Genomic DNA, 26,097 nt, shown 5'->3' with positions numbered 1-26,097 from the left:
CATCGCAAAAAATAGAAAAAAAGCTGCTTGTAAAAGGAGGAAAAGACTTTCCTGCCTTCAGCATGGGCCCATCGTGTCATACTGCCTGTAGAAGTGGCCTATGAAGGAAGTCTATGCGTCGTTGAACGCGTTGAAACGCGGGCATTTTCGCAAAACAAGCACAGTAGCATAAATTTTTGCGAAGACGCGCTCTGATGAAGTGTTTTATGCGTGACACATACCCTAAGAATATACTGGATAACCAAGGAAATAAACGACTTATTTCTGTTTTCCTTCCCTTGCCCTGCCATATTTACAGAACAAATTATCATTTTCAAATTACCCCTTCTTCTAATTTCAACATTTGCATAAACGGTAAAACATGTATTACTATACAATAAGTCGCGACGGCTCATATTAGCAAGGCAGTGCGGCATGCTCCAACCAGTCGTAAAAGCACCCGCTGAAGCAGTAAACGTTACCCAGAACTTTCCAAACGCTACGATACTACCCCGATGCGTTGTTGATGACGTGATGACGTAACAGGTACACGACACAAACTCCAAATGAGGCACTGGACAATAATCAGGTGGTTACGGCCGACGGGGTCGCGCATTGGTAATGCGCCATTGCTCCAGTAATGAAAAGTAGCAGCACATTAATTTTTTTTTCTTGTCTTGTCGAGCAATCAATCGAGTGAGCAAATTCACTGTTGTCACGCTACGACATAGGGATCACGCATGCTCACAAAGCGGCACTTGGTATAGTATAATGCAACAGTGAACTTTCGCGTCAGGTATCTGGTACTGCCTTTCCCAAATGAACAATCGGCTAGCGGTGATAATGTGTACGGCTGTCCTTGCGTTGTCAAGAACGACACACTTAACCGCCGCTCTCTTTGTGTGTTTGCGCACGCTGCTACTGCTAGAAAATTTTCTGCTAAGTTAGTCACATTTCACGCTTTCGAAATTTTCCAAATCGTGAAACGTAGCATTTGTAGCTCGACAGACCGGATCTCGCCGCGGGTTCACATAAAAGGAGTGCTCATTTTCTTCTGGCGTGTCTTGCTGTTCCTGTAGAACATCAATAAGTGACAGTCGCGCGTGAGATAAGCGCCCACAAAGGATCATCAGGCTATGCACACTGAGACTCACTTACGTAAATTAACTCTGAGAGTATTAATTACTCGTCCTCTAATTAGGTCACTCTCTCACAGCAATATTACAGAACGAGCAACCTGTACTCCGGAACTTATCTCTGGTCCTAAGAATGTAAAAAAAAAGGAAACGTCAAAAAGTGCAACGCCGGCAGTAGATATGTCGAAAGGCAGCGTATACCTATAGAAACCAACGCCCTTTGATAACCACACCCTGGGCGGCTTGGCAGGTTCCTCCCGAGCGATTTTGCTGTTTTGCAGCTTCAACGGTAGATAATGTCCGAGCTGCCTCGTAACCTTTGCAGATGCAGCAGACCGTACACGCACGAATATTTTATGCCTGCGGCACGCCGTATAGGTATGCAGCGGTGTATAGCACGTCGCAAAATGACGCAACCTCTCCATGCTCAGGTTGTGCAACGACGAATGTGCCGCTTCCGTCCTGACGCAGCATAATCCAGTAAAAAAAAAAATGCGGGCAGGCAGGCAAGTTACGAAATTGGAGTGTACGGTCCTGAGAGGAAAAAGAAAGATCGAGAAGACGAACACTAACCGAAACAACAGTCTTCTTTTCTTTTCTTACTTTTCAATTGAGTTACGCAAGAATTACGCGAATCGTAGGGGGAAAAAAATAAAGAAACAATAAATACGTTGATGCAACCAGGGAAATATAGCGCTTTTTTTATTTATCTTTGCTGTTGCGGCTTATGGTTGTGTTATATAGAGGGGCAGACAGTCACCGGGTTGGTCAACCCCAGGATTAACGCTTCAGACATGAAGCTCATGCAGTCACGTACACGAACGGCTTGCGAGCCCGCGAACGTGATCGCACGCGCTAACACGTGCAAAGTGCACGCTAACAAACGAACAAAAAAACAAGCCTTCAATCTCGCGCTTCAGCAGCAGAACGAAACAGCCGCTGAGCCGCCTTGACCGAGATGCTTTACACGAGGCTAAGCTTCTAATTAGAAGCAGCAAAAAAATTCCCGCTCCCGTGTTACAGCATTCGGTCGATAAAAAAAGATATATTTATTTTCACGGCCACGCAATAACAACGTGACCCACCTGTCCCGTCGGATGAAAACTTTTCACGACATCGCAACCACGTCTCATGAACTCGGCCTCCAGCTCCGCTCCCACCACTCCAGCCTATAGTTTCACCCAAATGTTTAGAAGCGACTCTAATCGTGAAGCTTTTCCTCGGCTGAACTGATCGTGCAAGGCAGCGTTTGCCTTTTGCCTGAAACGGTCACTGCGCGTCAGTAACACTTCTTGGTGGTTCCTACGACGAGCATCTGCTGGAGAGCAATTGCTCTATATATCCGATACATCCAAGTGTTCGCTCAGAATGCCATGTTACGATACATTTCCTCGCGAGTCACCGTGTGCAGTTACTGCTGCGCAGTGACTACTATATTCAAAAGATGGCGCTGCTGTCCACTCTTCACACTTTATATTGATGATGATTTACGTTAAGGTCACAGAAATACGACTGGAAATGAATGGATTTGGTTTTCATCTACTAATTTTCTGGGGTTATACGTGCCAATAATAATATTTGGGGTTTTACGTGCCAAAACCACTTTCTGATTATGAGGCACGCCGTAGTGGGGGACTCCGGAAATTTTGACCACCTGGGGTTCTTTAACGTGCACCTAAATCTAAGCACACGGGTGTTTTCGCATTTCGCCTCCATCGAAATGCGGCCGCCGTGGCCGGGATTCGATCCCGCGACCTCGTGCTCAGCAGCCCAACACCATAGCCACTGAGCAACCACGGCGGGTTTATACGTGCCAAGGGCACGGTTTGATTATGAGGCACGCCGTAGTGAGGGACTACGGATTAATTTTTACCACGTGGGGTTCTTTGACGTGCACCCAATGCACTGGACACGGGCGTTCCTGCCTTTCAGCCCCGTCGAAAACGGGCCCGCAATTCGAGCCCGCGACCTTGGGCTTATTCGCGCAAGGCCATAGCCACTACGTCACCACGGCGGGTGGTTGTGATCTATCTTACATCCGTAATGTGTTAAATGAGCAAAAAAAGGCCCCCTGATCATGTATGCGCACGACATATAATGCTACTAGCGGACAACTAATGCACGCGATTTACAGAGACTTGCGAATATAAGTGACAATGCTGCGACGGATCTAGACCTTAAGCAACTAGCACAGAGAAATCAGGAATTATGATGTTTAATGAAGATACGAGTAATTACGCGACATTGATTCTACAGCAAGTCGCACCGGTAGTCAAGCAATATGCGGGCTGATCATATTTATGTTTTTTGAGAAATTTTTTAGAAATCGAAGAGGCGGACATTACTAGCACGACAAATTCTTACACATATGCTAATTGTAACACATCGCTAATTAACGAACAATCAATAATTAACTACTTAATTAATTATACATTAAAATCGATATTGAATTTACAATACAGGTGCTTGAGAGGAACCACTCCCCTTCATTGTCTGCAAGCACAGGATGAAAGCGCTGTCCAGTACGAAATTAGCGCCTGTAGAATTCACAGAGCCGTGTTATATGAAACCGCGATCACCATTACTAAGGTCGATGCGGTGGCATTGGTTGCCATGGTTACCACACCTTAAAAGGGTGATGGTTTGGGTGACTGAGCAGCCGTGTAGCGTTGAGTTGCTGATCTCAAGGTGGTGGGTTCGGTTACCGGCAGACAGGGGCGGAACGCATGAGCATTCGTGCACTTTGCTTTAGGTGGTTCCCAATTGGTCAAAATCTCTTCGGAGCGCCCCCATATACAGGACGGCCCTGATAAACCAGCGCGCCAGTTTCAGGACGGTAGGCGCGCCACAAATTCGATTTCGTTCCGATGTTTAACGTGCCAATTAAAACGACGCTCGGGCTATGAGAAAAGCCTTAGCGGAGCGCTCCGCATTGATTTCTACCAGCGGGGGGTTCTCTAAATGCAGCTAAATTCATCTCTCTCTCTCTCTCTCTCTCTCTCTCTCTCTCTCTGCACCTAAATTTAGGTACACGAGCGTTCTTCTTTCCCCCCCCCCTTCCAAATGCGGCCGCCGCCGGAAGGCATCGAACCCGCCACCTCGAGTTTACTATGTAGCGCGACGCCGTAGCCACCGAGAGCCATCGATCGAGGCGGCTGTAACCCTCGTGATTAACGGAAACCACGTAGTTGATTGACATCCGGTAAATCTTGGCAACGCGCGTCTATACAAGTGGTGCACCTTCGCTGATTTCTGTGTGCTTCTGCTGACGTCTACGCGTATTCGTTCGAGAGCTTCATAATCGCTCGCCGAATCGGCGGGTGGCAGCGCAGTGACACGTACGAGAGACGCGCCCAGATATGGTCTCCCGCACAGATGCGCCCCTGTTGCGGCGGGCGACGACGACGACGACGACGGTTACCCGGGATGACGGGCGCGCTCGATCGCATCGGTGTCCGCTCGTGCGTGAAACCGGATCAGGCAGGCAACGACGAGGGCCGTGCATGCGATATAGGTATACGCGACGACGTTCCCGGCACTGGCGCACAGTGTGCAGCAGCCGGCCTGCAGCCGCGATGACACGCTCTGTACGCACTCGGCGCTGCTAGTTGGATGCAGTACCAGCAGTACCTGGCGCAGTCCGTGCGAGTACACCGTAAACGCACGCGTGCTGCAAGAGCTGGCGTCGGGCATGTCAAAAAGGGGTAGCTGGTCCATGCCGTCGTCCGACTCATCGACGCTAAGGACGTTGCCGAAGGGAGGAACATGTTCTCATCGAGAACGAGGATTACTGGATTTATTTACAATATCCACACGGATAGTGAAGAACGTTACGCCTCATCTGTCTAGCATGACTGAAGTCAAGCGCACTGAGGAGACGAAAAAGTTCGCTTAAACCCCCTGTGTCCTCCCTAGATCCCTAGGCCAGGGAATTCTGCCGTCCCACCTTCGTCCAACCGGAGCGTCCAAAGTCGTCGAAGGAGCCGCGTTGAGGACAAAGGTTCACACAATCACTCAGGCAACTTTCTTCACTGAACGAACAGAAAGCAGGGGACAAGCCTTGACTTGACAGGATACAACGCTTGACTCAAGCTGGAGCGTCTGTCAAACGACCGTGGCGGTTATCGAAGTCAGTGAGGAAATGCCGTGGAACACCTTTCTCGAGGAGTTTCTTGATCCCATTCGTCCGTGACCGCGACAGTGAACCGACGAACAGCACTCGATTCGCCAAACGTGTCTCGACTTGCTGGCACCGCAGGTCTGTCCGAGGGGGACGAATTGTTAGCTTCACGAAGCGACTCGTCGCAGTGTTGCAGGAGAAGCCAGAAGGTCACTGTAACCCTGCTGGCAATTCGTAACAGTGTACACCCGATCGGAAAAAGCATTCGCAGCCCGCGCACTGATTAAATTGTGTCATATTGTCGTTTCTTCGGCACTCGATGTGAATTTCACTGCGGTGCCCCCACGGGGAAAAGTGCACAACAGTGCACAATAGCCGTCCCCCTAGCTCAGTGGCTATGCCGCGCGGAGCATGTGACCACGATTGTCGTAGGTGCGATCCAGGCCGCGGCGGCCGCTTTCCGACAGGGCTGGAACGCGAAAAAGCATGTGTACCCCGATTTAGGAGCTCGTTAATAAACACACCAGGTGGCAAAATTAATCTCCGGAGCCCTTCCCTACGGACTGCCTCATAAATAACCCACTGTGTAATTTCGGGACACGTATTAACAATATATATATTTATATCTACACCTTCGATACCCCCTTGGTGTCTTATCAGCCCCACAGTCCATCTCAGTGTACCAGGAATCGGGAAAAAGTCTGAACTGTCTCTGCTTCTTCTGCACAAGAGGTACGCGAACAGTGAACACATTTATACTGATGGTTCCACAAACATCCAGTGTTCGTCCGGTGCTGTGGTTGTCCCAGCAATAGCTATTACCATCAGCTTTAGGACTGACCAGCCAACAACATCGACATGTGCTGAACTAGCTGCTCTGCGCGCTGCACTTCGTTTCGTCAATCGGGAGCCACCTCGACAATGGTCAATCTTCAGCGACTCAAAGGCAGCCGTCCAATCTGTGCTATCAGTTCTGCGTCGCGAGCCATTCGAACAGCTCGTATTCGATATTAGATGCCTACTCCATACATCACAGGAGAAAGGGCACCACGTGACGTTTCAGAGGCTGCCAAGTCACTGCGCCGTCATAGGAAACGAAGTCGCCGATAATGCCGCTCGGGCAGCTCTTGAAGACGCACAAGAAGACGCCATACCACTTTCATGCTTCGACGCAGCTAGTAGACTTCGAGTGCTTGCACAGGAGATCACGCTCTCTCTATGGTGCACACCAAACAGCCAGACCAACCGGAGCAACCGTCAATACCACGTGCCCTCTTTGATGCATCTCTGTATGTATGTATGTATGTGTATATATATATATATATATATATATATATATATATATATATATATATATATATATATATATATATATATATATATATATATGCACAATGATCCGACAACCCTCGCAAATGCGAAGGTAGTGGGATCGTTCCCTGCCTGCGGCAACCAGTTTTTTCATGCACTTTCATGTTCATTGCCATTGATTTATCGTTCGCACAAGTAATTTCCCCTATGTTGTCCTTGGTATCAGTGTGTGTTGGCTTCTTATGATATGACTAATGAAAATCGGGTCTCTCAGTTAACCTCCTTTCTTCTCGTTAATTACATGACGAGGTTCTCGAATCCGGCAACATTGATGCCTTCAGGTAGCTTGTGTGGGTTTACTGACCGGTTGCCTTCACCCAAAAAGATCACGTTCTCAGGACGCCTGCGGCAGCAAGGATGTTGCACATGCGCCGCCAATGTTTGTGAGTGGTGGCGCTGGCTAACACTCCCAGAGTTCTACTAGGAAGCATAAATACGCAAGAAAGTGGACGGGGAAACGACGCCGCGGTAGCTCAATTAGCAGAGCACCGCAAGCGAAATGCGAAGGTTGTGGGACCGTTCCCCACCTGGGGCAAGTTGTTTTTTCATCCACTTTCATTTCCATCAATTTATCGTATCTTTATTTCACTTGTTAGGCACAAGTAATTTGTCCTATGTTGTTCTTGATGTCAGTGTTTGTTGGCTTCTTCTGATATGACTGACTATATATATATATATATATATATATATATATATGGTCGTCAACAAATTTTAGTTTATTTATGCCAACAGTTCCGACATTGGAATTCTGGGTACACGAAAATACTATAGTGTACAAAATTCCACGGCAGGACAAATGCCAAACTTATTTAGCATTTTTAGCCCAGAGTGAGTGAGTAAATAAGCTTTTATTTGGTCCAGCAAAACGCGATAAAACACGCACCCGGCTAGTCCCACGACGGGACTGACCGATCTAGTCTGCCGGCCCGATCGCGGGCGCGCTGGACGGCCAGGATTTGGTCCTCAAAGACGGGACCTCGCAGGAGCGCGTCCCACTCTTCCTTGGTGAACTTCGGGCCCAGCGACCCGCACTCCCAGAGCATATGAGGCAACGTAGCTACCTCACCACAGGCCACTCAAGAACAATTCGGATAAATCTCGGGATATATGCTATTAAGGGACGCCGGATTTGGGTAGGAGTTAGTTTGCAGGAGTCTGAGTGTTACCGCCTGCGGCCTGCTTAGCTTGGAGTGAGGCGACGGGAAAACCCTTCTCTCTAAGTAAAAGAATTTAGTGATTTCGTTGTGCGTGATAGGAGCGTCTCTGTGTCCGGGGAGAGAGTCGCCCGAACCGAGGGCAGCGCGGTCGGTAAAGCACCGCGCAGCCTCGTGGGCAGACTCGTTGAGGTTCAGAGGAACCCCCTCAATCGCCCCGACGGGTGCAGGGAACCAAAGAATCGAGTGTATGGAGGTGTTGCCGTGTTTGGCGCCTTTCAGAATTTGAATTGCCTGCCGGGCTACCCGTCCTTTCTGGAATGCACTGACGGCCACTTTAGAATCGCTATACACCCTTTCTCTCCGACTGTCTTGCATGGCGAGTGCAATGGCCACTTGCTCGGCCACCTCTGGGTTCGTCGTCCGGACGGAAACACAGTTCATGACTTCACCCAGTGTGTCCACGACGGAAACCGCAAAAGCCTTGCCGTCTCGGTATGCAGCTGCGTCCACGAAGCTTGCTTCGATCTTGTCCTTGTTTCTTTGCTTTAGTATATTCAATGCTCTTGCCTTGCGACGACCTCCGTTGTGAACGGGATGAACGTTGCGGGGCAAAGGGGCGACCACGATCTTCTCCCCTATTTCTCTGGGGATTTGGGTGTTTTCAGCCAAGTTCTCGGAGAATAGCGATTTACACGGACTCCGCTGATAAAGTGAAACGCAGTCTGCCGAGGTACGGCGACAACCAGTTTGATAAAAATAGTTTCTCCACAAGACCATTTCCACCGATAATCGATATGAACACACTTGAGCATACTAGTTCAGCATGGTTGAAGTAGTCAACAAGAAAAGCGTGCCAGACGTGAGTCAATTTTCAATAAATACACCAGAAGACGTAACTGAATTTCGGTAAAGTTTCGATACCATGTCTCGCAAAGCATAACCAGGATCCACCAAAAACAGCCAGAGTAAAATATGGCTCGGACAAAAGACGTAATCCGTCCGAGAGATAACTGCTGGTTGATATGCTATGGCTGCTGAAGGAATGCATGCATACACAGTTGGACGCTGCACGGAATCAATCGGTGTAATCATATTATCTAAGCGATTCAGGAACTGCGGCCGAAGTGTTGTTTTTGTAGTACAGTAAACCAAACCATTCACGATGATGTTTATTGCTATGATAACGATATTAGGATTATTTGGCGAAGCGTAACCGAGAGATTTAAAACAGCCCAAAATGCATGAGATAGCAAGAAGACGGGACACCACAAGCAGTTCTGGGCTCGTATTCACGAAAAAATCGTGCGCTTGAATTGTTTGTAAGAGCAAATTTCAGACATGGACAATGCTAAGAATCATGACGAGGACGATTAATTAACAATAGAGCCTGCCAATACCTTCGCTTATGCGCCGTCTGAGCAGAAGCGCTGGGTCATCACACATGTACCGACACTCAGTTGTACCACTTGTCGCAACATGCTTCTCAATGAAATGTCACGAGCACGGCAAGTAGTTCAAAACTGCGGTCTGTTATTAGAGACGGCCTTTCTGGCCTTCCCAGTAGGCGAAAGAGAAGATTAAATGTTAAACCGGCGCTGCTTTAGGCTCTGCATGGAGCTTGTACCTTCAAGAGAATCTTGCGCTTCTGAGCTTCCAAAATAGCTTAACATGCACAAGAGAATAGTGCTTAATCGGTTGTGTATTATACTTGAGTTTGTATACTCCCGCATAAATAAACCGATACGTTCTGGGCTACTGGCACGGGACAGAATAACAACCTCGTAAACTGCGTAGCAGCGGAAAAACTGAAAGAGCTCGCATATAGAAAGAGATGTCATGCTGTGGGTATGTGTGTACGCAAAAGCTACGGCATTCAGTGCTTGTACGGCACATCGTGCTCAGCAATGATTTATACGTCTTCGATAGCACGCGCTGCTGGTTTTTGCACATCCGAATTGTTCCGCACGTTCATTTGCATGCCGGGTTCATTATTCGAGGCAGTTGCGGGTTGTACCTAAAGAATCTTGTCACGATTTTTTTTTTTCACTCAATTACTCACTCCTGCTCATGGCCTGTTCGGGGCTTGCAGTACTTCTGAAATAACTAAACAAATAAATGAATGTCACACAAAACCTTTTAAATGCGATGCATTTCTTGGCGAACATTTGCCACTTAGACAGTGTTTATGTATCTAGCCGCCTACGTCTTGGTGCTCTCGTGGTGGTTTCGCTAAGTTGGTGTGCACCAAAATTGGCACATTATGACAAGAGTGTATGACGAACACAAGTGATCGGTCACGACATGAGTATCATGACATGCGTGTCATGTAGGTCGTGAAACAGCCGCCCACGTCTTGGTGCTTTCATGGTCGTTTCGTTAACTTTGTAGGCTCCCCGCCCACTTCTTCGCATAACATCGATTCTCATAAGGCGCGGGATCTGCCGGATTTCTTTTTTTGCGCCATCCTATTGTTCTTCTACATCGTTTTCTTTACTCACGTTGTACACTGGCGATAAAATGAAACGCGAAATTTTGCCCTCGAGAAACCACAATATTATCAAAGACCTCCAAGTTTGTTGTTAAAACTGTACGTCTCTGTTCAAGAAAGCGGCACGTGATCACTATACCATATGCACTCGCTGTATTGCAAGATCCGTTGTTAAAAAATAGCGCTTCTTATTTGTATACATCGCAGAGCCTGCTGCATAATCTTATCCCCCATTGTGGATAAAATGAATATTTACATCCTTCCCGAAAGAAAGCTTTCATCCCTTACACGAAAGTTGCAGTCAAACTAAACAACAATATTTCGGAGAGGACGTTTCACAATAGTTCCTATTCACTTCGATAATCGCCTTAACGAGATATTCGCAGAACTTAATCTACCTTCATGACGTATCTTCCTAGATTACGAAGGTAACAAAGTCAGACTTGTAGGAGATAGCGAGAGACGTGGAAGCATTACATAACAAAGGCGTAGGGGAGCTTAGGCCCCATATATTTAGGAAAGTCAGCTATTCATTGTGACCACTGTGACAGTGAGGAGACCATCGAGCGCCTCCTCTGACACACTGCGCCCACCTTGACGCACACCGTCAGCATCGTCAGAGCGCACTCAGTCAATCGGACGTTCGACCCTTTACAGAGACAATAGATTTTGGGTGCTTGGTACCGTCCATCATCAACCCAGAAAGCTATGCGTGCTATCATCACTTCCTTTTTCCTTTTTTTTTTTAAATCAACGGACCTGAAAAGTATATTGTAACCACCCTGCGATTACTACCGATGAGACTTATCTGTCTTCGCTTTCTTCTTTCTTATCTTAGTCCATCATCCCACCTCCATCTCCCCCGTGCACGGTAGCAAACCGGACTTCTATCTTGCTAGGCTCGTTTCCTTGTTTCTCTCTCTGACTCCTTCTATCGCCCTTTATTTCGTTTACCCTTTTCCCCACCACAGGGTAACCAGCCAGTACTTACACTGGCTAGCCTCCCCGCATTTCCCTCCCTTTTTAGTACTCCTCACTCTAGGATACTAGAAAAGATCTGCAGGAATTCTATAACCCCCGTTCTCGTACCAACGAGTGGGGAAAACGCCAGTAAAGAACGATGTCAGGCGAGACACCATTTCTCCGTTGTGATTCGTTGCCTGTCTGTTGTTGGCTGACTGCGGTGACGATAACGACGACAAAACATAATTTATTCCCAGACGCGAAAAACGCTTCGAAACATACACTTCTAGATTCACATAAATATAAGAAACGTGGCTCAGCACCTCCTGTTATAGATATCCTACAAAGCCTGCGATCTTTCACTCACGACATTACGACGAATCGCCACAGCTAATTCTTCTCAGCTGGGATTCCAGGGCACGCTTAGCGTAGTTAGTATTATATTTTTACCTAACCACAGTATTCAATCGGCTCCCTATACACGAGCAGTCCTGGAGGAATCGACTGTCGAAGAAGCGTAGAACATAGGCGAGGATATGATAGAAGATGTCTGCAGGGATCCCGCAGACGTTCTCTTCCTTTCGAAATAGCGGAGGAACGCCAGTCAAGAAGAACGATAAGGTGGTGAAATCAACGGGTAGTTATTCCTCGAACCTCTCGCGATGGCTGATGATGAATGATGATGAATGGTGATGCAAGAGAAGTTATTCCTACAGATGTACGCGGGCGTAGCGACCTAATCTCCCACGCGCCGCTGATTTGAGAACCGCTGCTGTAACTCGGACGGGGCATGCAGTGCACGCAACTAAATCGAATTGACGGCGGCGCACGGCAACTCAAGCGCGCAGGGAAGCCGTCAGTCGGCCACCTCTGCCGCGTGTAAGCGACGTCGGTTAGCGCGTCACGCCGATGATTCTAAGCCAAGGCCGTGGTGTTTGATGAATCCCTGGGATGATGCGGCCCCGTTCCGGTTGCAGCAAGAAAAAGGTGCAACGTAGGCGACACGCCATGTAGTCAGCTCGGTTAATGCGAGGAAGACAAAGAGAGAGAAAAAAAAGAAGAGAAAGAAAGGACCAAGTCAACTGCACGCTTTTGTCGGTTGAAATAAGCACAGAAGGCCTGAAGCGGCAAGCAGCTGCTTTGTTTACTCTAACCGTTAATGTTGTTAGATTGCGCTTTCGCTTTCACACGTCCGGGATCGAATAAGCAAAGCTTTCCGTTCGTCAGAGCTGTCTGCGATTGACTGATATTTAAGTACAACGTCACGTCTATTTGGCATGTACTCTTACGAACATCTCTCACTTAGGAACGTTTTTCTTTTTAATACGAGCCTTGTTCTCGCCCATGTTCTCCGTTCCTTTCGTTCTTAATATCTATGTGGCGGCCGGAAAAATCATACCCTCAAGGCGCTCCTCTTCTTCCACTGTAGTTATAAACTTTCTTTGTTGTTATATTATTTTATATATCAGTTAGATTTAGCTGTCGGACCCTTGCTCAGAGATAGAGATGCTGAACTTAGCGATAAGCTGTATATGTTAGAATTGAATGACGGCCCAGCGCGCTACTCCAGGCTTTGGGTGAGAGGTGAGATGATGCAACACAGTGGTGCGGCCCAAACACTGCATGTATACACTCATGGACGCGCATATATACACGTTAAGTCCACCGCATGTCGGTATACCGATATTGATTATCAGGTCAATAGATAACCGAGAGCAAGAGCTGTTTAGCCAGCTGAATAGTTCGCGTATGAGGGCGGACCGAAAGTCAGTTTAAGCAAATTGGCGCGAACAATTTCTAAAAAACAAATGTAAAAAGAAATGGAAAATATAAGAAAGAAAAACGGCAGGATGCAGCTGTGATACGTAATTGTGCCATTTCCAAAGCGCTTCGAACGTGACAAGAGCATCAAGTTGCGACGTTCGGCTTATAAACACAGGCCTCGGGGAAATGTTGACCAATGCGGCGTACATTGGGACGTTAGGAGGAACAGCCAAAGTAACCGACAATAATAATCCATAATTTCGGTGGGGCTAAGCTCCTGCCAAACGTGATGTGAATGCAGCGACCTCAGCGCTGTTTTTTTTTTCGACTTGTGTAGCATTGCAAAGGCTTATAAGTGCACCAATGACTACAAGGGTATATGAGTTTGATTACACCAGGTCAAACCTTGAGACAGAGCGCCTTCCTTTTACGATGGGTTGGACATCCGCTGCCACCGTTCACTCAGACGGGGTTGAATCGATCGTGAAACAAACAAAAAAACGCCGAATGATTAACAATGGCCGCATAAGTCAAGCCTCAGTCTTACGTTCAACTTCACCTTTGTCCCGCCGGCAACGACAACCGACTCTGCGCCCGTCGTCGCACTACCGTCGAGCACCTCAGGCAAAGCAGCGTTGTGCAACCGCTCACCTCTCTTGCGACGCTGTCGCCGAAGGCTGCCGACGATCTCGCCTCGGTGCTCGCCAAAATTGAGAAGGGAATTAACAAATTCTACAAAATTTCCGGCGTCCCTCTCATTACCGCAGTCAACTTACGAGGAAGGACTAAACGAAACCAGGGTGCTCCGCAAGTAGCTGAGCAAGCCCCCACCGCCTAGCCGAGCGAACGTCTTAATCTCGTGCCATTGAGTGCTCTTTCCGGCGGCTGGGATAGTAGTAACCGTCCCTTATCAGTCCTCCCATGTTATCTTCGGGCGAGAGTTCGCCCGAGCGACACAAGCAACACACGCACAGGTGCCTTCTGCTCTACCCCGGGCGCGTCTGCTCTCGAGTACTTCTGCTCGCCCCCCGTTATCACTGCATTCGCCGCCGTTCGCTCCGCATTTTCTCTCTTAAGGGTCTCGTCTCCCCAGAGGAGCTGCGAGCCATCTCGCCAATAAAAAGGACCACTCACGGGGTGTGTGTGTGTGTGTGTGTGTGTGTGTGTGTGTGTAGTGCTCGCGGATATACGAGGAAAGAAAAGAAAGGTGTCCACGCCGCATACAATCGCCCTCGAATTCCAATATCCTGCTCGGCGAAGTAAACAAATCTGTATCTCCAGCGTAATGCCAAACGGTCTCACGCAGTTCCCCTGCTTGAACAGGAGGATGTGCAAACTTCGAGCTTTGAATCTATTGCCCTAGACCTGGAAGACAACTCAGAGATATAACAACCTTTCACGCCGGTTCTTACTGCCTACCGGCGTGTTTTTTTCGAATGCAAAAAAATCCTGTTTTTGTTTGTTTTTTGTTTAAAGGCGCTCTAACGAGAAACAACAAATCAATTTAAACTGACAAGCTGTTACTCCACAACTCCATTTTCGGCAATTCGCAATTAAATGTTGATTACTAAAGTAAAAATTAAGAACTAAGTTCCTTTCCTTTGAGGGGGGGGGGGGGGGCGATCCGATTCCCCAGCGCGTGTTCGTGAGTGTCACGTAAGGCAATACAAAGTATTTTTCCTATTTAGACCGTTGTGTCTCCGTAAAAGTATTGTAACGTCTAATTTCAGTTTCTGGCTCATTTATGATGCAATGTAGCACGCCTAGCTTTACCCATACAAAATCAACTAGGCCCGCGCTGGCGTTGTGAAAAGAAAGGGTAGTACATAACAGAGCTTGAATCACTGTTTCCTCCTCCTTCTTCTTCTTCTTATTCTTCTTTTCTTTTACTTAGTGTCGCTTTTAGTACCATGACTAGACACTGAAAGCAGCGTTTTCATGTACGTGGGCAAAGCGAAAGTCTTCTCACATTTGTTACGGTAAAAGCCGCTTTTCTTTGTCTAGGCCAGGGAGTTCTATTTTTTTTTAAAACCTTTTTGGTATAAACACAGAGGGGAACAACTAGCATCGTGTGGTTAACGAGCATGTTGATGCCACCTCCTCGACCTTCATGTCATCAGGGGCATTTGAAACGCACTATATGCTGGTGCATTTCGACGTCCGTGACAACATAGCGGAATAGATGAAATTACGCGTCAAATTTCTTTTAAGCTGGCGGCAGGAACGTAATTAAGCTGCTTCCGTAGAGTTTCGCGTGTACCTGTCTAGATATCGTCACGTTGTATTGAGGATTGCAAAATTGAATAAATCCACCGATGCTAGTTAAGAATTTAAAGCTCTATTGGGCAGATTTTGTCATGAGGGATTAACAACATTCAATTCGCTACGACAAAGGCGATTACAGTTGTCGGTCGGTGAATTTCAACTGGCGGAACAACTTTTGTCGGTTATTTATGCAGATATCACCACGTTGGCGCTCACGTGTATTCGATAATTATTCTGCTACAACATTGTTCGCTTCGTGCACTCAATCTGATTAGACATGAATCTGTACCTATGAAAGAGGGCGAAAACATACAAGATATTTAGAATTAGTAGTCGCATCACGCGTCGAGCGGTAATTTTAACGCAGTGGCCAACCTGGGAGAAAAACGATCCCCTGTAAGAAATAAAACAACGGACAGATAGTATCACACCTGTCTAGAGTGGGTAATCGGCCGAGTTAGGCCGCCATCTTCCGCAAAAACATGGGCACAGGCCAAAACCGCAACGAAACCACACATGATCACAGAGCATGCCGGATCCATCGACTACAGGAGAAGCACATGTGGAACCTAGCAGCTACCGCGAAGCAGCAGCTGCGGACGCTGGCAGTGTGCGCAGCCGACCACTTTACTTTTATAAACAAGTGCGATTAAGGAGCATCCTCTCAGTGATGCTTGCAAACAGAACGCGAAAGCAAGAAAATAAGGCGCAAAAATAAAATAGCAAGCTCGTAGAAGAATATAAGCAACTGCTTAACACCGTCAGTCATGACTTCGCATTCCACTGCGGCACGAAATGTTTGTGCTAGCAATCCTTGGGTCCACCTCGACAAAAATGAGCATGTGTTGTTGGCGTAAAGCGGCTTATTCAGGGCAGCCGTACTTAGCGCCATTCTTTTTCGTGCTTTTTTCTCGCTTTAGATCGACAGTAAGTTCTATGTCTGTCCTGTCGACCACATTCTGCATATCGCCAGTCGTGAAGTCAACGAATAACTGCGTACATCACGAGGCACTCCTTCAGTTACGCGTCAGGTTTAAATGCAAAACATCTGGAATTGACACGCACGCGCAGAAGTGTCTGTCAAGTATGAGTATAGTGTGCGCCGAAAAGTTTGTTTAATCGTGAGTCAATACCAGCTAGCTCAAACCAAGGTTTTACCTGATCAAGCATGAGGTTCTGTTCTGGCGATGCGAAATCATTAGCTGCGTGATTTTAGATGCACTTTATGCTCATCGCGTGCTTATGAAATTGCAGCCTTTCTTTTTTTTTGTATCTGCATGTACAATAACTGTCGCGAATGTTTGAGCACTGAAGCGTTCGCTGCCAGTTAGGACGTATAGTGGTAGGGATGCCCTTCTCGGCGATTATCTCATTTAGGCGTGCAAAGAGTCCTAGAACCCGTAGGACCGTGAATAGTCTGAAATGAGCCCCAGTACCCGTCATGCTGGCGTTTTTACTAAGCGGTGTTGCTTCTAGACTGCTGGCAGTAGGCGATGTGGGGGAAAATAATAATCGCACACAGTATAGCAGTCTTCAATTCATACACTTTGTTACTTTCATTCATCTTAATTTACAGAGCTGTGTTATGTGGCTCAAACCTTACACTTGCCCACGAAGATTTTCAGAGCACAGGATACTCTCTTCGCTTCTAATAATCACTTAGTTAGCGCGACATTAGCAAAAATAAAGTTTTGCGAGAAAGCTTTATCAGTCGAACCTAAATTAGGTGTTCGTCTTTCGTGTACCTTTAAGTAAAGCCTAGCATTTGCAGCTCCCTCGTTCATTCACGTGCTATGCTGTTATCGCTAATATCTTTGCAACCGTACTGCCGGCGCGCCTCACTGTGGTATCATAAATGTGTAGAGGAAGTTATGTTGAATTCCAGTGGTAGATCGCGAGCGCTCGGCCGGATCACGAACGGAGCGCGTCGCTCCGACTGAGATCGCTCTCATCTGCTCACACCTTATCTGCGAAGGGAATGCGTGCGCTCCCGCGGGGGCACTTAATACAGGAAAATCAAGTGAGAGGGCGCTAGAATAGAGAGAGGAACAAGCGCTTGGAAGCGCAACCCACCACCCCATTTCACTGTCCGTGTCAGAAGAATCATCACTCGACTTGGAAATCGTACTGTCTGAGTCGGAGCTGTCTAGGAGCGCGAACAAAATCGCACGGCGCGAAGCGGCGTCCACGTTTCCCATGTCGTCCATAGCTAGGGTGGCTAGATTCTAGCCACCCTACCATAGCTGCCCGCGACCGGAAACAGGCGACCGTGACAGGAAGCAGTGGCGGGTGAAGGAAATACGCCACGAGGACTTCCGGTCAAATCTGCCGATTTCGGCGGAGCAAATATTCTTGCTCCACGGAGCAATCCGGGATCAGCGGCTGGTCCCAATCTGCCATTGTAACACACAGCTCACGCTCCCATTCTGCCATTGGAATAGGATTGCTCCATAGAGAGCAGAAAAACTTGATCTGGATCTGCCATTGGAATTCAACATAAGCCATCCCTCAATCATGCATGAGACGCGTGCACAGATGGCGCAGCGGTCGCGCTGCGCATGACGCAATCGGAGCCAAATTCAGCATCTCGCTCCGCGTTCGGAGATGCATAGTAGGTCGGGCAGTACGTTTGTCGACTCGAGCTCCGGTGCTTGCGTTTGAGAGAGTTGACTCAGCCATAGTGGGTGCAATCCATAAAATCAAACCTGCGATCATCAGTAGTTACAAGGCGTGCGAGTGAGCAATTTATTGCAGAAGTTTTACGGTTCTGATCGGCTATAGCGCCCCCACGTTCGACACGCAGGATTCATAAATGGCCGATGACAATTTTTTTTTTGTTCTTTCATGATACTTCCTCCACCTTGCGGGATTCCGCAGAACAGACTTGCCGTAAATGGCGTGACGAAGCTCGGGCAGCAAGACAAAGGGAATGCCAATTTGCGCCCATCCCCATTGAAAAGGGCGGGCTCACTACGAATAGGGAGTGAGCACAAGGGAGTGAGCAGAAAAGGGACCCGCACTAGCTGTATTGTAAGTTAAGCATGAAAACTTTGTGACGCTTCAATTAACAGCACGTTTTCTTTTTTTTTTTTTTTTTTTTGCAAGCCTGTGATCTGCGTACTTTGCCTGATAGTTGTACGCTTCAGGAGGAGGGCCTAATTATTTGGGGGAAAGAAATTGATATGCTTATTGAACGTTTCATAACGCGAATGATACTTATTCCTAATATTTCAGGACGTCCTATGGGCCGCAGGTCAAGAAACGTATGTGAAAGCTTATACCATGGCTTAGAGGAAGGATGTCTTCTGTGTAGGATGCTTATCATTAACGGGATTTATTTATTTATTTATTTATTTATTTATTTATTTATTTATTTATTTATTTTAACGTCCTTATGGAACACCGGGGCAATGACAGACGTCGCAGTGGGATATTCCGGAACAATTATAATATATATGACCCCCTAGGCTATTTTACAACGTGAACTTACGTTTATGAACACGAGCGGTTTTTGCATTTCGCCCTCATCAAACATTGATCAGGGCGAAATGGACACGTCAATAGGCACGTCAGCTGGCCGCCAGTGAACAGGATATCAAATCCGTTCTTCTATTTCACGCAGGTGAGCGATAAGTACTCATCAGTGAAATCTAGCGACCGATGCCTAATCCAGCTGACGGGCCCACGTCGCTTTTGTCCTTTGTTCTGTTACGGGAGAGACGTCGCACTGTGTCTTTTAATGCTCTGTGGTGACGTGGAACCCAATCGAGGGCCCTGAACGAGAAAGACGCTGCGTGAACTTCTTGACGGGCAAAGAACGATGCATAAAAATACTAGAGAAGCTAGAGAATAGGCTTGAGAATGTCGAAGAATCAGTGGCAATCGCCGAAGACATCGGGGCCAAAATTGTGAAATTGGAACAAACCGTGGAACAGTTAGACAAGAAATTGAATGATCTTGCGTATAGGGGCAGGCGGAACAATCTTCTTGTGTTCGGCGTCTCGGAGCCTGCTGGAGAAACGCCAGAATTATTTGCGCAGACAGTGATCGATGGCTTGTTTCGAGATACGCTAGGAGTGAAGGTATCTTCCGTAGAGCGTATTCATAGAATTGGCCAACGGCGTACTAACAAATCACGCCCTGTAAACTTAAAGCTGTTTGACCATCGTGAGAAAGTTGCTGTCTTGGGGAACTGCTACAAATTAAAAGGAAAGAGCGTCTTGATCTCGGAATATTTCGCGGCCGCCACACAGACAACTTAGAAAGTGTCTTTGGGATAGCACGATTGACATGTCGAGAGACGGAACAAAGGTAAAACTGGTCTACGATGAAATAAACATTGGCACTGAATTGCTTGGGGCAGAACTAGGAATACACGAGTATCGAGCAACCAACACCGCGGAAACAAGCAGATAATGGTTCGTCGGCGTCGCGCGGATGCAGCAAAAACGTTTTCCGGTGTCATAACCTAAACGCCCGAAGTATAGTAAGGAGAACAGCTGATTTGGAAAGTATAGTTACTGTCCATAAACCCCACGTAATAGTCATTACAGAAACATGGATGCAAGGCGACATAAACGGCCCGGCCGGAAGTCGTAACACATGGCTATCGTATTTACCGCAAGGACAGACTCTTGCGGCGGCGGCATCGCTTTCTTGTACTTGGAGCCGTTGTGCGTTACAAGACTACCGGACTACCGGATATACCGGACTACTGACGTGGAATGCGTTTTGGTGGAAATTCACTTTGATGAATTCCATTTCGTAACTGCCGGGTGTTACCGTCTCCCCTTAACAGTGCCAGCACATTTTTTTTCGGAGCGCTTAACGGATCATTGTGCAAGAACCACACATAATCTTGTTCTTACTGGTAACCTTAACGTTCCATTAGTAAACTGGTATGGTGATTTTCCTAAAGCACTTTCTAGTTGCACTGAGCCGGTTATAGACATTGTTTTGTTACGTGGCTTAACGCAGCTAATAAACGCACCTACACGAATACAAAGTGGCAGCCAATCAATTTTGGATCTTTTTCTTGTAAGCGACAGTGTACCTGACCGCGAGCCGAACTTTGATACATTCAAAAGAATCTCGAACCATAAACTGCTGTGCTTGAATATAGAAGTGAAATTCCGATCGAGGTTGACCAAAAAAGGAATGCATTGTTCCTGTGTTCTCGCAGGCTAGTGACGTCGATATATTCGATGCTTTAGATAATTCATTTTCTTTCTTTAGCTAATTGTATGAAACGGATGCATATCCTGTTGAATATATGTGGTGCTTTTCTTTTTTAAGAATCTTGTATTAACCTGTGTAAAAAGCTTCGTTCCACACAAACGTAAATTACAGCGTACACATAATACGTGGATGACGAAGGAGATCACACGGCAGTGGCGCGAACTAAAGAAAGTTAGAACGCAGCTCTGATTGCACCCGTCTTCCAGCGATTCAGATAAAATATCGGAACTACGAGAATAAATAAAGGATAGCATTAAAGGGGTCAAAGGTTCAGACGAAAGCATTCGCTTAAAAAATTTTCTTATGTCGTCACCAGATAAGTTCTTGCGACACATTTCGCCAAAAAAAAAAAAAAAATCCTCCCCTAGTCTTTCCGTCGATGGCATCCCTGTGACAGACGACGCAGTAATTGCCGAAGCACTTATTACGTATTTTGATTCTGCATTTTCTGTCGATGGTGGCCACACACCAGAATTTCAGAAATTTGATAACGTAGACGCTACTACTGATTTAGGTATCCTAGAAGGAGGCATACTTGCGCTGTTGTTAAAATGAGACGTCAAGAAATCGCCAGGTATAGATGGTGTACCTAATACATTTCTTACACGCTATACGCGGAATGATGCTCAAAATTTTTATGTTTATTATTTAAGAAATCACTGTTTAATGCGGAGCTTCCGAGCGACTGGAAATACGCGAAAATCTTCCCAGTTCCTAAATCCAGCGCGCCTTCATATGCGTCATTATATACATAGATTTCCGTATTATGCGCATTGCAAAGCTCCTAGAGCACATAGTTTTTAAACGTATATCTACTTTTCTTGAAAATGAAAGCCCATAATAGGTTCCTTCCAGCATTGTTTTCGCCATGGTTATTCAATATTAACTCAGCTCATCGAGACTATCCACGATGTAGCAGCTGTCCTGGACAGACATAACCAAGTTGACATTACATTTCTGGATTTGGAAAAGACCATTCTACCATGTTTCCCACCGAAAACTATTATTGAAGCTAAAACCAATGCTAAACGAACGCCACCTTACTAGCTTGGATAGAAGCCTACCTATATCATGTAGACGTCAAGGTCGTGTCCATTCACGGCGTAAATTGGCATGCCATTTCAGTTCTTTCAGGCATTCCACAAGGATCCGTCCTTGGTCCTCTCTTTTCCCTCGAGCGCATTAATGACATTATTCAGAACATTCCTGCCAAGATACGGTGCTTTGCCGATGACTGCATTATATATCAGGACATTACTTCGCCTAATGACCAGGTTTTACTAAACGCATCTCTGTATCGAATACATACACAGGGTTCAGAGTGGCAGGTGACCAATAAGAAAAAAAGAAAACCATCGCAATGACTATTACTCGTAGAAAGTGTCCCACAAATTTCCCATACAGCTTTGATAATCAACCTTTAACAGTAGTAACCAAGTATAAGCATTTGGGAGCCGTCATTTCTAACGATCTTTGAAGGAACGACCACATTGGCTACATCCAAAAGAAGGCGATGAAAAAAAGCTTGAATACTTATGGGGGTGTCTGGTTAAATCAACACAAGAAATTAAGTTTCTTGCGTACAAAATTTTTATCCGGGCACTACTAGGATACTCCGGAGCTGTATGGCATTCATACACAAAAAGAGATATTTCAATACTGGGAAAATACAGAGGAAACCGGTTAGATTTGTTTATAACAAATAAAGTTGGCAAGCATCAGGTACAACTCTCTTATAAAACGCTAAACTTAAAAAGCTAGAAATTAGGCGACAACGTGAGAGAATGAAACTCTTTATCTTCGAATTACCACGGACAACTAGGTATTACGAAGGATACAGATTTAAGCGGCGTAAAGCAACGGTCCACTCGCTCCTATCACACTAAAAAAGTAACAGCCTTCATGTAACACCAGCTTGTTCCGATATTCCTTTTTCCTAAGAACTATTACCAATTGGAATTAACTTTCGGCAGCTGTATTCGAATGCCCAACAGTACCATCTTATTTGCATGCTTTCGATTCCATAACGCACAACTCTGATGTACTACATGAGTCTTGATGTCGCTTTTTTGCGTCTATCTGTATATTTTGTTCTTTTTGTAACATTACAGTACAGTGTTCTCACTAACTAAGCTTCTTGTTGCAATCTTCAAATTCTTAACGTTTATTGCTGTATCTCTTCATCTGTGTTTACTGTACATCTGTTGTATGTGTGAAAACAATTGTAACCCACTCCTGCCTAAGGTCTGAACCTAGACCGGCAGTACTGAAATAAATAAAGATCTGGTCGCGGCGGTAGAGTATCGAACCCACTACCTCATGCTCGCCAGCAAAACACCACGCAGAAACTGCGCGGCAGCTCTAATAACGTAGTCAAATCCAACGGTAATGTAGACTGCTGTGGCAGCGGCAGCTGCGGGCAAGGCTGGTCGCACGAACATAAAGGTAGCCAATCGTGCCTTTTGTGAAGCCTTCAGCTACGCCTCGCACCTGACGCTGCCATATGATAATGAAATGTGTTAGGGCAGGCAACAGACACGGGCTAATGGCGAACGCTAGAAGCTATAGTGAACAGCAGGAAAAGAAAAATCATTAAGGAACATTTTGCCTACGGAGGAGACTAAGCCACACCGCGAACAATAAATAGAAAGAGAACGTTATGTAAATGGCCACCGAACAAAAAAAGCGGGGGCTCTTGCACGAGTAGAAGAGCCAGGGGCAATCCGTGAGAATTTCACTCTCGCGTAAAACACACAAATCCCAAGTGCGTGTATATTTCCATTATAGGAAGAAAGCGATAAGTGCCAAATCCCGCATTCACAATTTCCTGGCTTCAAATTCAAAGTATAACCACCGAGACAGAGAGACCGCCTTGCGCGACTCTCCCAAGGCCGGCGTTTGGCATTCGCGACACATATCGCCTCTTCTCACCAGCTCGTGCGAAACCATTACACTGGACAGATCGAGACGCGGGCTCCCCCCTCTACGCACCCTCCCCCAATTTTTCTCTCTCTCTCGTCAATTAGTGCGCGCAACGGAAGCCGATAGCGCTTCAGAGGTCGTCCAGGCGCGTGTATAGTCCGTGGCGCAACGACTGCCGAGTCCAATTGAACGCTCGATGAATATCTCGTCACGCAAAGTAGCCGATCGTGCGCAGACGTACAGCTTTCGTCTCTCGATCGAAGGCGTGCTACTCGCGAGTTGTGTTCCGGAAACACCTGCGGCATTCCGCGCAACCTATAGTGAGCACCCTTGTATTCTGTTGCCGACGCAAGCCGTGGCACGTGTTCGTTTTATCGCGACGCTTCACGTGAATAACACGCGCGCGAGTCGATGCGAAGTAGTTGTGCCATCCTGGAAAATTACTCAAAAACGTATCTTGCGCAAAGGTAGGAGGCCTACGTTTCATGAGAGAGGGTCCCGACATTTGCGTACGGAAAAACAACATTGCCCGCGGCGGCGGCTTGCTGAGGTCGAGGGTGCGATCCCGCGGCAGTGACGTCCGCATCTCGATGGCGGCGAAAAGCAAAAAAAAATGATAATAAATAAATAAACGCTCGTGAACATTGGTTTAGGTGCATGTTGAAGCCCTCCAGATGGTAAAATTTGACGCGGAGCCCCACAATACGGCGTGCCACATGATGAAATCGTAGTTTTGGCCCCTAGGACCCCAGAATGAAATTAAAAACGATATCGCGTTGTTTTCTTTCCAAAAAAAATTGTTGATGTGCCGAAACAACACGCACCCGTAAATGAAAGCGATTACAGCGCAGAAATTGACAAAGGGCGCCTAACAAACGCTAAGCGCCTGATTTCCACCTAAAGGTTTCTTTTCAGTTTCACGGATACACACACATAAATTCCTGAACACATGACCGCCAATGGCAACACACGCAGAGGCAAAGTAAAAATTTCATGAGCCTCACAAATGCAAAAAGAAAGAAGAACGAACTAACCACCTACAACGGAAAACTGCACACCTACCCGCCGTGGTTGCTTAGTGCCTATGGTGTTGGGCTTAACTGTTAAGCACGAGGTCGCGCGATCGAATCACGGCCACGCCGGCGGCATTTCGATGGGGGCGAAATGCGATAACAGCCGTTTACTTAGATTTAGCAGGTGGTCGAAATTATTCCGGATCCCCTCACGTAGAACGGCGTGCCTCATAATCACATTGTAAATTTGGCATGTAAAACCCCGTAATTTTTTTTTAATTACACACCTCACTACAACGGTTTGAAGGTTCCCTTACAAAGAGGGCAACGGAGAATTTGCTCATCCCATCGTCACTGGCTACGGCTGCTCCTTCTGTAATTAACCTGGTACAATCATCGCGATGTCTGGCTAAAATGCTCGTGCCTTGAAACTGTGTGAAACGCTTAGTTATAAAGTAGTCTCTGTTCCTGCTAATCTGTTTCTGCACTCTAGTTGCGTTCATTATTGATAACGAACTACCGTATTTTCGCGATTCTAAGCACCCTCCTCTATTTTCGCCAAAGAATTGGGGAAAAAAGTTTGCATGCGAATCTAAGCACCCCCCTATTTGTTAGGAAGAGCGCATAGCCAAGACCGCCAAGCGCGCTTGCTCGCTCTGTCATCGAGCCAGAGCCGTCGGATTCCCGAGGTGGAACAGCGTCCGCGGCGCGATCTTGCCGCACAGCCGGACTGCGGAGCCGCGCGGACTTGTGAGTGGCAGTGATAGTGACTGAGCATCCGAGACAAGCGGTGAGTTCACTGTCTGCACCGATTTTTCTTTTGGATGTTTGCAAAATAATATGTTATTTCTCGCACTCGTCTCGTCGTGATGTCGCAGCGAAAAGAGGGAGGGGGGTCATTCTAGATTTTTCGAATCTAAGCACCCTCCCCTCACTTTGGGCATCGCAATCATAAAAAAAAGGGGGGTGCTTAGAATCGAGTAAATACGGTAGTTCGTTCTTAGGTACCTTACCCCCCGTGGTGGTTGAGGGATTATGGCATTCCGGCGCATGAGCGTGAGGTTGTGGGTTCGATTCACGCGTCTAGCAGCTATATCCCCATAATGGGACAATGCGAGCATACTACAGCTCGCGTATATTTGGGCGAAAAAAAAACGAAAAAAAAAAGACAAAGTTCAACCCCCTGGCGCTTTTAACGTTCATATAAATCTAAGTTACACGAGCGATTTCTTTATTTCCCCTTTCTTTATTTTTGCATTTCATCCCCATCGGTATATAAGGCAGCCACGGGCGGGAATCGTATCCGCAACCTTAACCTCGGCACGAGAAAGTCATAGCCTTATTAGGCCCCCGCGGTTGTTACTGTATACCGTTGCATTACTGTAGACGCAGCAGCACGTTGCAGTACTGTAACGTTGTAGTTTTGCCTGTCCATATACGTGGTACAATTTACGGGGCAGCGGGATATTCGCTGGCTCGAATGTGAGCAGCGGCGCTCGTAATGCCTACTTGCGGTGGTTTTCTCAAGCACGAAGTGTCCGACACTACTTCTTTTTCTTTTTCGTTTCGCGCTGTTGTTGCAGAAGAAAAGATAACGGTTGTAATATTACCGATTATGCTGCCCCGCCGTCGCCTTTGAGCCACTGTATAGCTGAGTAGCGCGGAGTTCTGGTAACGAAAT

At 46.8% G+C, this 26,097-nt stretch overlaps 1 protein-coding gene across 10 annotated transcripts in view; it reads right to left on the bottom strand.

The window, feature by feature from the left end:
- The window catches only part of axo (axotactin), a 206,452-nt gene that overhangs the window by 94,530 nt on the left and 85,825 nt on the right, over positions 1-26,097 (bottom strand). Inside the window, exon 1 of one of the 10 annotated variants that reach the window (XM_075668598.1) lies at positions 13,630-13,859. The exons of the other annotated variants lie outside the window; for them this stretch is intronic. The gene's annotated coding sequence lies outside the window, so the exon portion shown is untranslated. Of the gene's footprint in view, positions 1-13,629; positions 13,860-26,097 lie in introns of those variants that run through there. 10 annotated transcript variants of the gene reach the window in all.

The sequence above is a fragment of the Dermacentor variabilis genome, chromosome 9 (genome assembly GCF_050947875.1).
Source record: "Dermacentor variabilis isolate Ectoservices chromosome 9, ASM5094787v1, whole genome shotgun sequence".
Classification (NCBI taxonomy): domain Eukaryota; kingdom Metazoa; phylum Arthropoda; class Arachnida; order Ixodida; family Ixodidae; genus Dermacentor; species Dermacentor variabilis.
This window is presented reverse-complemented; position numbering and strand designations above follow the sequence as displayed.